The following is an 11,704-nucleotide window of genomic DNA, read 5'->3' as shown; positions in this document are numbered from 1 at the left end:
TGCTGAGAAGTTGAAAAGAAATTGACAATCTAGTTCTAATTTGTTGTATCTCCCTACAATAAGCTCCATCAGGCTCAATAGTATCAAAAACTTGCAGAGAACCAATTTTTGCTCCGCTGTAGCACGGGTCCTTAACCTGGGTCATCAGGGGTCTGTGAAAAAATTCCAGTGGGTCCATAAATCTTGTTATTTAATGTGGTAGTTAAGAATTACATATGTTGCTACATCACAATTTTGTTTTATCCTATATATTTTGATACCTGCATTTCAATATAATTGGTTTCTTTTGTAATCCTATGTATTTTATATATTTATTCAGAGATGGGGTCACCAGACTGCCAAAGGGGTCCGTGGCATAAAAAAAGGTTGGGAACTCCTGATCTGTAGTGACCTGAAGCAAGTGGCCAGTTTATGGACCTGCACAAAGCGACAGCTTAAGTACGAAAAGAGACGGGGAGCTCATCAGGAAACTTTGCATGAACATTGGATGAAAATAGTGTTAGAATGGTGATGGTCAAAATTGGAATGGCAAGGCCCACATATGAAAAATGGGAATCTTACAGTAGAATTGGAAAAGTTGTTGCTGCCCGTGGGAGAGAAGTCACAAAGAAATTAAATTTCTTAAATAATTACAGTGATATGTTAATTGCATCTTTCATGTTACAGCGTCACTCTTGGTGTGTGGACATTTAATTAGAGTTGCCATTTTCAAACTGCTACTGTACTATTTATTGTAATATTAAGACCTACAGACTGGGAACGTTGCAAGTTTAATGATTTTCGCTCTGCTGACATTAGTAGCTATACTTTATCTTAATGACCTTGGAGAGAAAAAATTCACCATGGTTAGAGGGACTTCTGTTAGAAGTATGTGTGAGCAAATTTCATTTCTATCAATAGTATATTTGTCTATCGCATTTTTGTTCTCTTGTTATCAGTACAAGCTCCATCTGGGTTATCAAATGTGCTCCTCCCACCTAACCGGAGAAAACATTTAATGCATTCCTTCACAAATATGTTTTGCCCAGTTTTAATTCTTAGTAGCAAGAGTTATTACCATACAACCATCAGGTTCCTCAACCAGCATAGTAACTTTACTCACCACAACCCTGAACTGAATCTACAACAAACAGACCCACTTTTAAGCACTCTTTACAACTCATGTTTTCAGTATTATTTTTTATTTTGCACTATTTGTCTTCTTTTGCACATTAGTCATTTGTAAATCTTTGTCTACTTATGCACAGGTTTTTGTGAAATTCTATTGTATTTCTTTTTTTTCCTGTAAATGCCTGCAAAAAAATTAATCTTAAGGTAGTATTTGGTGACATACACTTAGTGTCAACTTCATTAGGTACACCTGTAAACCTGCTTGTTAATGCAAATATCTAATAAGCCAATCATGTGGCAGCAACTCAGTGCAAAAAAGCATGCTGACATGGTCAAGAGGCTCAGTTGTTTAGACCAAACATAAGAATGGGGAGGAAATATGATCAAATTACTTTAACCATGGAATGATTGTTGGTGCCATTTGTGTATTTCAGAAACTGCTGATCTTCTGGGTTTCTCACACACAACAATCTATAGAGTTTACGGAGAATGGAGCAAAAAAAAAACAGAAAAGGAATCTATTGAGCGGCTGTTCTGTGAGCGGAAACACCTTGTTAATGAGAGAGGTCAGAGGAGAATGACTGGACTGGTTCAAGCAAACAGGAAGGTGACAGTAACACAAGTCATCATGCATTACAACAGTGGTGTGCTGAAGAACATCCCTGAATGTACAACACATCAAACCTTGAAGTAAGTGGGTCACAGCAGCAGAAAACCATGAACATACACTCAGTGACCACTTTATTAGGTACAGTAGGTATGTAATAAAGTGATCACTGAGTGTATATGTATTTTGGTAATAAATTTTTCTTTGACATTGACGTTAGTCACCACCTACATCATATACCTTGTGCATTGAACATCAACCAGTACAGAAATGCCTTGCTTTAGGTTAGAACATACCCTCAATATTCAATGTCATACTAATGTAATAACCATACAAATGGGATAGACCCATATAGATTAGAAAGTCTAGGGCTTTCCTAGTCCTAGTAAAATGAATCTCAGGGTTGTAGTGAGATATACGTACTTTGATAATAAATTTCCTTTGAACTTTGAAAGTTTTTGACCTTTCACTCAATGTAGCTCACCAGTAAATGTAGTACTGTATCAGGAACAGCTTCTTCCCCTCTGCCATCAGATTTCTGAATGGACAGTGACAATGATATATATATATATATATATATACTTCTTACATAATTCACAGTTTTTATTATTGTGTGTTGCCCTGTAGTGCCGCTACATAACAAATTTCACAACGCATGCCAGTGATATTAAGCCTATTATTCTGATTATGATCTTTCATGCCACAGCATCTCTCCTGTTATTGTTATGTAGACATTGATTTTGAGTTGGCATTGAGTGAGATCAGAATTATAGCATAGTAGTTACCATAATGTTATTTCAGCACCAGCGACCTGGGTTCAATTCCTGCCGCTGTCTGTAAGGAATTTGTACGTTCTCCCTGTGACCACGTGGGTTTCCTCTTGGGTGCTCCACTTTCCTCCCACAGCCAACTCAGCCATCGAGCAGAAACGATGGGCCAAATGGCCTAATTCTGCTCCTGCGTCTTATGGTCTTGTTCCAAAGATGTACAGGTCAGTAGGTTAACTGGTCACATGGGTGTATGGGCTCGTTGGGACAGAAGAGCCTGCTTCCATGCTGTATCTCCAAATAAAAGCAAAATGTTGGCTGGCACATTAACTACTCGCTATGAGGCCACAATTTCCCATAAATACAAATAAAAGCACGACCATGATTTTTTTTTGCCCAGTAATTCTAAATGGTGATTCTTTATAACTACACTGGAAAGTGGATCAACAATGGGAAGAAATGAATCTACCATCTAAGCTCAGATATTAAGAATGGACACTGGAACAGAGTTCCGGTAATTAGCGGAACTCAAACCCCAGCAAAATAATCAGCCATCATCATCATCATTATCACTGTGTGCCATGTCATATGACATGGGCAATCATGGTCTTCCATCTGTCTTTAATCCCATCGTTGCCTGTGGGAAAGACGCCCTTCACTCTGTGGTTCTTATTCCTTTCTCTATCCATGACCACGATTGTTCTTGGTAAAATTTTCTGCAGAAGTGGTTTGACATTGCCGCCTTCTGAGCCATGCCTTTACAAGATGTGTGACCCACGCCATTGTCAATACTCTTCAGAGATTGTCTGCCTGGTGTCAGTGATCGCCAAACCAGGACTTGCGATATGCACCAGCTACTCAGAGGACCATCCACCACCTGCTCCCACGGCTTCATGTGACCCTGACGGAGGGGCTAAGGTGGCACTGCCCTTTGCCAAGGGTGTCCTGCTGTAAAACAGAGGGAAGGAGCACCTTACACCTCCTTTGATGAAGATGTACCTCCCCCCACCACACAAAAAATAATAACCAATGGAAGTTTCAAATGACTTTTTTCCATAGGACATTGAAGACAGTGAATATCTTAGCACAATGTTTGCATCAGAATTCTTGAAAGAAAATCAGCACTTTCTATCTTGTATTCCTTCCCCTCTCCTTACCTTGTTATTCTGGCTTCTTCCCCTTCCTTTCCAATCCTGATGAAGGGCTTCAGCCCAAAACATCAACTGTTTATTCCTTTACGTTGCCTGACCTGCTGAGTTCCTCCAGCATTTTGTTACTCTGGATTTCCAGCACCTCCTCTCTTGTGCTTAAGGAAAATGGCAGTAGCTTGTCTTTCTATTAAAAAGATGGCTTAGGGAGAGAAATTCAATTCGTGAGTTGTTAAAGAAAGTACGTTCATCATTTTGGAAATATAACAGTGACGCCAGCCTTAATTCCAATTTTGTCAGCTATATCTCCAAGCGATTTAACCTACAAATAGCTACACCTCAAAAGTCAATTTGTCCTAGCATTTGATTAAATTTTATGTTGCATTATTGAAGTATTATCTATCACTTTAGGCTTGGTTTGATAGAGCACACACATTGTTATGTGAAATCCCAGCATTCTAATCTCCGGGGCAGAAATATGTGGCTTTTAGTGATGTCCTGCGACTTAATCACAAGCATCTTGGCTGACAAATCAATCTGGTATTGAGAGACTCGCTTCAGCATCACCATTTTTCAGAACGTATGTTAAGCCAAGTTCCTGGTTACCTGTTATAAACATTATATCAGAGATGTCCCTTTGAGAAGTTGTAGGAAATTCATCCAAAGGGCTCTCTGCCAACATTTCAAAGTTCAAAGTTCAAAGTGAATTTATTATAACAAGAGGTTGGACAATCTTGGGTTGTTTTCTTTAGAGCACTGGTAGCTGAGGAAAGGTTGGATAGAGATTTGTAAGATTATGAGGGGCATAGATGGAGCACACAGACAATATCTTTTTCCCAGGGTTGAAATGTCTGATAACAGAGGGCATGCATTTAAGGTGAAAGAGCACTTTCAAAGGAGATATGACAGGCAAGTTTTTTACGCAGAGAATACTGGGTGCATGGAATGTGCTGCCTGGGGTAGAGGCAGATACATTAGACACTCTTAAGAGATGTTTTAATAGGCACATGAATGTGATAGCCTTAAGGAACCAATAATTAATAAATAAATAAGCAATAAATATCAAGAACATGAGATGAAAAGTCCTTGGAAGTGAGTCCATAGGTTGTGCCAGAGAAAGCAGGATCTCCCAGTGGCCACACATTTTAATTCCACATCCCATTCCCATTCTGACATGTCTATCCACGGCCTCCTCTACTGTAAAGATGAAGCCACACTCAGGTTGGAGGAACAACACCTTATATTCCGTCTGGGTAGCCTCCAACCTGATGGCATGAACATTGACTTCTCTAACTTCCGCTAGGCCCCACCTCCCCCTCGTTCCCCATCTGTTACTCATTTTTATGCACACATTCTTTCTCTCACTCTCCTTTTTCTCCCTCTGCCCCTCTGAATATACCCCTTGCCCATCCTCTGGGTCACCCCCCCCCCGTCTTTCTTCCCGGACCTCCTGTCCCATGATCCTCTCGTATCCCCTTTTGCCAATCACCTGTCCAGCTCTCGTCTCTATCCCTCCCCCTCCTGTCTTCTCCTATCATTTCGCATCTCCCCCTCCTCCTCCAACTTTCAAATCCCTTACTCACTCTTCCTTCAGTTAGTCCTGACGAAGGGTCTCGGCCTGAAACGTCGACTGCGCCTCTTCCTATAGATGCTGCTTGGCCTGCTGCGTTCACCAGCAACTTTGATGTATGTTGCTTGAATTTCCAGCATCTGCAGAATTCCTGTTGGTTGTGGGAATAGTTCAGTAGTGGGGCAAGTGAAATTGAGTGAAGTTATCCACTTGGTGCAGGAGCCTGATGATTGAGGGGTAATAATTGTTCCAGAACATGGTGGTTTGAGTCCTAAGGCTCCTGTACCTTCTTCCTGATTGCAGCAGTGTGAAGAGAGCATGGCCTGGGTGGTGGGGATACCTGACGATGGATGCTGCTTTCCTGCGACAATGCTCCGTGCAGATATACTCAATGACGGGGGATGGGGCTTTACCCATGGTGGATTGGGCTGTACCCACTTCCTTTTGTAGAATTTTCCGTTCAAAGGTGTTGGTGTTTGCAAACCAGGCTGTGATGCAGCCAGTCAATATACTCTCCACCACCCATCTATAGAAGTTCGTCAAAATTATAGATGTCATGTCGAATCTTCACAAACTCCTAAGGAATCAAAGGTGCTGCTGTGTTTTCTTCATAATTGCACTTACTTGCTGGATCCAGAGCAGGTCTCTGAAATGAGGAATTTAAAGTTACTGACCCTCTCCGCCTCTCATCCTCCGATGAGGACTGGCCAAGTACAATAGAATCAATGAAACTCCACGCAAATACTAACAAGTTGTGCAAAGACAAAAAGAAACAAATAATAAATAAACAAACAAACAAACAAATAAATACATACGCAAACAGGGGACAATCTGCAGATGCTGGAAATCCAAGCAACACAAGGGAACTCAGCAGGCCAGGCAGCAAAGGGTTGTAATAACTCCCTGAACCTGATTGTACGGGACCTCCTTCCCGTTGGTAACAGCAAGGGAGCATGACATCACATTTTTCTATAACTTCACCTGAAAACAGATTCATTAATTACCTGCTCAATTATTATTTTTGTGAGATGCTACAGTCACTCTAGCAGTTTTCTTTGACTGTATACAATACATACAGGATACTAAACCCATTTAACTGTTCAAGTGATTGTTCAGGATCCCATGGCAAATATTTTTTCTTAATGTCCAGGCCATTTGTATCCTTTACTACCACAGAAACAGATTTTATGTTATTCATCTTGTGAGACCTTGCTGTGTATAAATTGACAACTGGGATTTCTAACCATAAAAAGTGCCATATTGTTGGTCATTACATTCTTTACAATGGACTGAACTTGCGAGAGAAGCAACATGAATAAACATATTATTTCCATAACCTTCTCTCTCCCTTTAATCCTCCAAGATTTATCTCAGTTCTATATACTTGAGGGTTATATTTCAATGAATTACCTTGAGATATCTTAAGTAATTAACGAAACTGAACAACACACATAAAATGCTGGGTGAACTCGGGAGGTCAGGGAGCACCTATGGAAATGAATAAACAGTCAACATTTTGGGCCAAGACTCTTCATCAAACTGGTCTTTTTCGTAAAGCCACTGCAAAGTAACTTAAATGCAGAGAAGCAATTAGATCCAAATCAATAGCATAATAACAAGTCACTTGCACATCCACAGCTTCTAATCATTCAATGTCTCAGCCATAGATTCTGAACTTTTAACCTAGTCCAAGGTCACTCTACCTTTCCGTCCCACATAGCTTTCCATTGTTCTTCTATGTACTTATCTAAAACCTCTTAAATGTCTCTAATACATCTGCCTCTACCTTCACCCCGGCAGCTCATTTCACAGACCCACCACTCTGTGTAAAAAAGCCTACTTCTGACATCCCCCTATACTTGTCTCCAATAAGTTCAAAGGGCATGAATAGGGCATTTTTTTTTAACATAGACAGGGATGAGGACTTTGGAACTCCTATAGACCATGAGACCATAGATATAGGAGCAGAAGTAGGCCATTTGGACCAGTAAGTCTGGTCTGCCATTCAATCATGGGTTGATCCAATTTTTCCAGTCATCCCCACTCCCCTGCCTTCACCCCATACCCGCTGATGCCCTGGCTAATCAAGAGCCTATCTATCTCTGTCTTAAATACACCCAATGACTTGGCCTCCACAGCCACTTGTGGCAACAAATTCCACAGAGTTAACACCCTCCAAATAAAGTAATTTCCCCGCATCTCTGTTCTAAATGGATGTCCTTCAATCCTGAAGTAATGCCCTCTTGTCCTAGAATCCCCTACCATGGGAAATAACTTTGCCATATCTAATCTGTTCAGGCCTTTTAACGTTCAGAAAGTTTCTATGAGATCCCCCCTCATTCTCCTGAACTCCAGGGAATACAGCCCAAGAGCTGCCAGATATACCTCATATGGCAACCCTTTCATTCCTGCAATCATTCTTGTGAATCTTTCTGAACCCTCTCTAATATCAGTATATCCTTTTTAAAATAAGGAGCCCAAAACTGCACACAACACTTCCAAGTGTGGTCTCACGAGTGGCTTAGACAGCCTCAATATCACATCTCTGCTCTTATATTCTATACCTCTAGAAATGAATTTTAAATTCTCTCCCCATCTAAATAATAGTCTACTCATTTATTTCTTCCACCAACTGCATGACCATACACTTTCCAATATTATTTTTCATTTGCCACTTCTTTGCCCATTCCCCTAAACTATCTAAAGTCTCTGTGTAGGCTCTCTGTTCCCTCAACACTACCCACTCCTTCACCTATCTTTGTATCATCGGCAAAGTTAGCCACAAATCCATTAATACCATAGTCCAAATCATTGACATAACATCGTAAAAAGCAGCAGTCCCAACACCGACCCCTGTGGAACTCCACTGGTAATCGCCAGCCAGCCAGAATAGGATCCCTTTATTTCCACTCTCTGTTTTCTGCCGACCAGCCAATGCTCCCATACTAGTAACTTCCCTATAATTCCATGGGCTCTTATCTTGCTAAGCAGCCTCATGTGCGGCACCTTGTCAAAGGCCTTCTGAAAATCCAAGTACACCACATCTGCTGCATCTCCTTTCTCTACCCTGCTTGTAATTTCCTCAAAGAATTGCAATGGGTTTGTCAGGCAGGATTTTCCTTTCAGGAAACCATGCTGGCTTTGGCCTATCTTGTCAGGTGCCTCCAGGTACTCCGTTATCTCATCCCTAACAATCGATTCCAACAACCTCCCAACCACTGATGTCAGGCTAACAGGTCTATAGTTTCCTTTCTGCTGCCTCCCACCCTTCTTAAGTAGCGGAATAACATTTGCAATTTTCCAGTCATCCGGTACAATGCCAGAATCTATTGATTCTTGAAAAATTATCCGCAGTCTCTCCAGTTACTTCCTTCAGAACCCAAGCGTGCATTCCAACAGGTCTAGGAGATTTATCCACCTTCAGACCATTAAGCTTCCTGAGCACCTTCTCAGTCGTAATTTTCACTGCACAAACCACTTCCCTGACACTCTTGAATGTCCAGTATACTGTAGACATCTTCCACTGTGAAGACTGATGCAAAATACGCATTCAGGTCCTCTGCCATCTCTCCATCTGCCATTACAATATCTCCAGTGTCATTTTGTATTGGTCCTATGTATATCTACCCTCTACTGTCTTTTACCTTTTATATACTTAAAAAAGCTTTCAATATCTTCGTTGATATTCGTCACCAGCTTCCTTTCATAGTTCATCTTTTCCTTCCTAATGACATTCTTAGTTTCCTTCTGCAAGTTTTTAAAAGCTTTCCAATCCTCTATCTTCCCATTAGCTCTGGCTTCCTTGTATGCCTTCTCTTTTGCTTTTACTGTGGCTCTGACTCACTTCTCAGCCACGGTAGTGTCCTTCTTCCCTTTGAAAATTCCTTCTTATTTGGAATGTATTGGCCTTGCACTTCCCTCATTGTTTGCAGACACTCCAGCTATTGCTGCTCTGCTGTCCTTCCTGCAAATGTCTCTTTCCAGTCAACCTTGGCCAGTTCCCCTCTCATGCCATTGTAATTTCCTTTATTCTCAAATTTCAATGTGAATTCGATCATATTGTGACCACTGTTAATAGAAACATAGAAACATAGAAAATAGGTGCAGGAGTAGGCCATTCAGCCCTTCAAGCCTGCACCGCCATTTATTATGATCATGGCTGATCATCCAACTCAGAACCCCACCCCAGCCTTCCCTCCATACCCCCCTGACCCCCGTAGCCACAAGGGCCATATCTAACTCCCTCTTAAATATAGCCAATGAACTGGCCTCAACAGTTTCCTGTGGCAGAGAATTCCACAGATTCACCACTCTCTGTGTGAAGAAGTTTTTCCTAATCTCGGTCCTAAAAGGCTTCCCCTATATCCTCAAACTGTGACCCCTCGTTCTGGACTTCCCCAAGGGTTCCTTAACCTTAAGCTCTCTTATCACCTCTGGATCACTGCACAACACCCAATCCAGCACAGCCGATCTCCTAGTGGGCTCAACAACCAGCTGCTGTGAAAAGCTATTCCTTAGACATTATACAAATTCTCTGTCTTGAGGTCCAGTACTAACCTGGTTTTCCCAATCCACTTTCATGTTAACATCCCCAACGATTAGCATGACATTGCCTTTCTGACATGCCTTTTCTATCTCCTGCTGTAAATTGTAATCCACATCCCAGCCACTGTTTGGAGGCCTGTATACAACTGTCATTAGGGTCCTTTTACCCTTGCCATTTCTTAACTCAACCCATAGAGACTCTACACCTTCCAATCCTATGTCATCTCTTTCTTATGATTTAATATTATTTCTTATACACAGAGCCACACCACCCCCTCTGCCTACTAACCTATCTTGCCAATACACCGTATATCCTTGGACGTTCAGCTCCCAATGGCAGCCATCCTTTAACCAAGTTTCAGAGATGGCCACAACATCATACTTGCCAATCTGAATTTCAAGGTAGCTGAATTTCAAGGTCGTCCATTTTATTCCTTATACTGCATGCATTTAAATACAACTCTCTCAGTCCCGTATTTGTTGCTTTCTGTTTTAACTGCACCACACCTCTATTGCCCTGTAACTCATGCCACTGACTGTGATTAAGCCTCATCTCCTGGTTGTTCTTTCTATAATCTCTGTTGTACACTATCTTTGATTCATTATTTTTCCCTTCCTCAACCCTATTACTCCAGTTCCCAACCCCCTGCCAGATTAGTTTAAACCCTCCCTAACAGCTCTATTAAATGTGCCCGCCAGGATATTCAACCCCTTTGGGTTCAGGTGTAACCCGTCCTTTTTGTACAGGTCATACCTCCCTTAGGAGACGATCCAATGATCCAGGAATCTGCAGTCCTGCCCCCTACACCAGTCTCTCAGCCACACATTAATATGCCTGATCACGCTATTCTTGCACTCGCTAGCACTGGACACAGGCAGCAATCCTGAGATTACCACCCCAGAGGTCCTGCTTTTCAGCTACCTATCTAACTCCCTGAATTCTCTTTGCAGGACCTCCTCCCTTTTTCTACCTATGTCATTGGTACCCAAGTGTACTAAGCTTATGGCTGTTCACCCTCTCCCTTCAGAATACTCTGCACCTTATCTGAGACATCCCGTACCCTCACACCTGGGAGGGAACACACCATGTGGGTATCACTATCAGGCTGACAGAACCTCCTGTCTGTTCCCCTCACTGTGGAATCCCCTATGAGTACTACACTCCTCATCTTCCTCTTTCCCTTCTGCACCACAGAACCAGGCTCAGTGCCAGAGATCCGATCACCATGGTCGTCCTCTGTCAGGTTATCCCCCCAACTGCTTCCAAAATGAGATCATGATTACTGAAGGGGAAGGCCACAGGGGTGCTCTCTACTACCTGAGCTTTTCCCTTCGCTTCCCTGACCGTCACCCACTTATCTAACTCCTGCAGCCTCAAGGTGACTAACTCCCTGTAGCTCCTCTCTATCTCCCGTTCACTCTCACTAATGAGCTGTAGGACATTGAGTCACAGCTCCAGATCCTTAACTCTTCTCTGCCCAACTCTACATCCTATCAATGTCTGTTGTAACCCTCAACAATTTTCTGTACTATCTACAAGACTACCAACCTTAGTGTCATTTGCAAACTTACCAACCCACCTTTCCACTTCCTTACCTATGTCATTCATAAAAGTCCCAAAAAACAGAGGGCCCCAGAACAGATCCCTATGGAATTTCCTCTGTTCAATGATCTCCAGACAGAATACTCTCCATCCACTACCAACTTCTGCTTTCTGTGGTCAAGCCAATCCTGAACCCACACAGCCAAGTTTCCCCAGATCCCATTCCTTCTGACTTTCTGAATGAGCCTACCATGGGGAGCCTTGTTGAATGCCTTACTAAAATCCATATACACCACATCCACTGCTCTACCTTCATCAATTTGTTTAATTGTATCCTTAAAGAATTCAGTCAGGCTCATGAAGCAGGACCTGCCTCTCACTGTCCCTGATAGAAACTCCTATCAGGTCTCTCCT

This window comes from Mobula hypostoma, chromosome 12 (assembly GCF_963921235.1).
Source record: "Mobula hypostoma chromosome 12, sMobHyp1.1, whole genome shotgun sequence".
NCBI lineage: Eukaryota > Metazoa > Chordata > Chondrichthyes > Myliobatiformes > Myliobatidae > Mobula > Mobula hypostoma.
Note: the sequence above shows the minus strand (reverse complement) of the source record.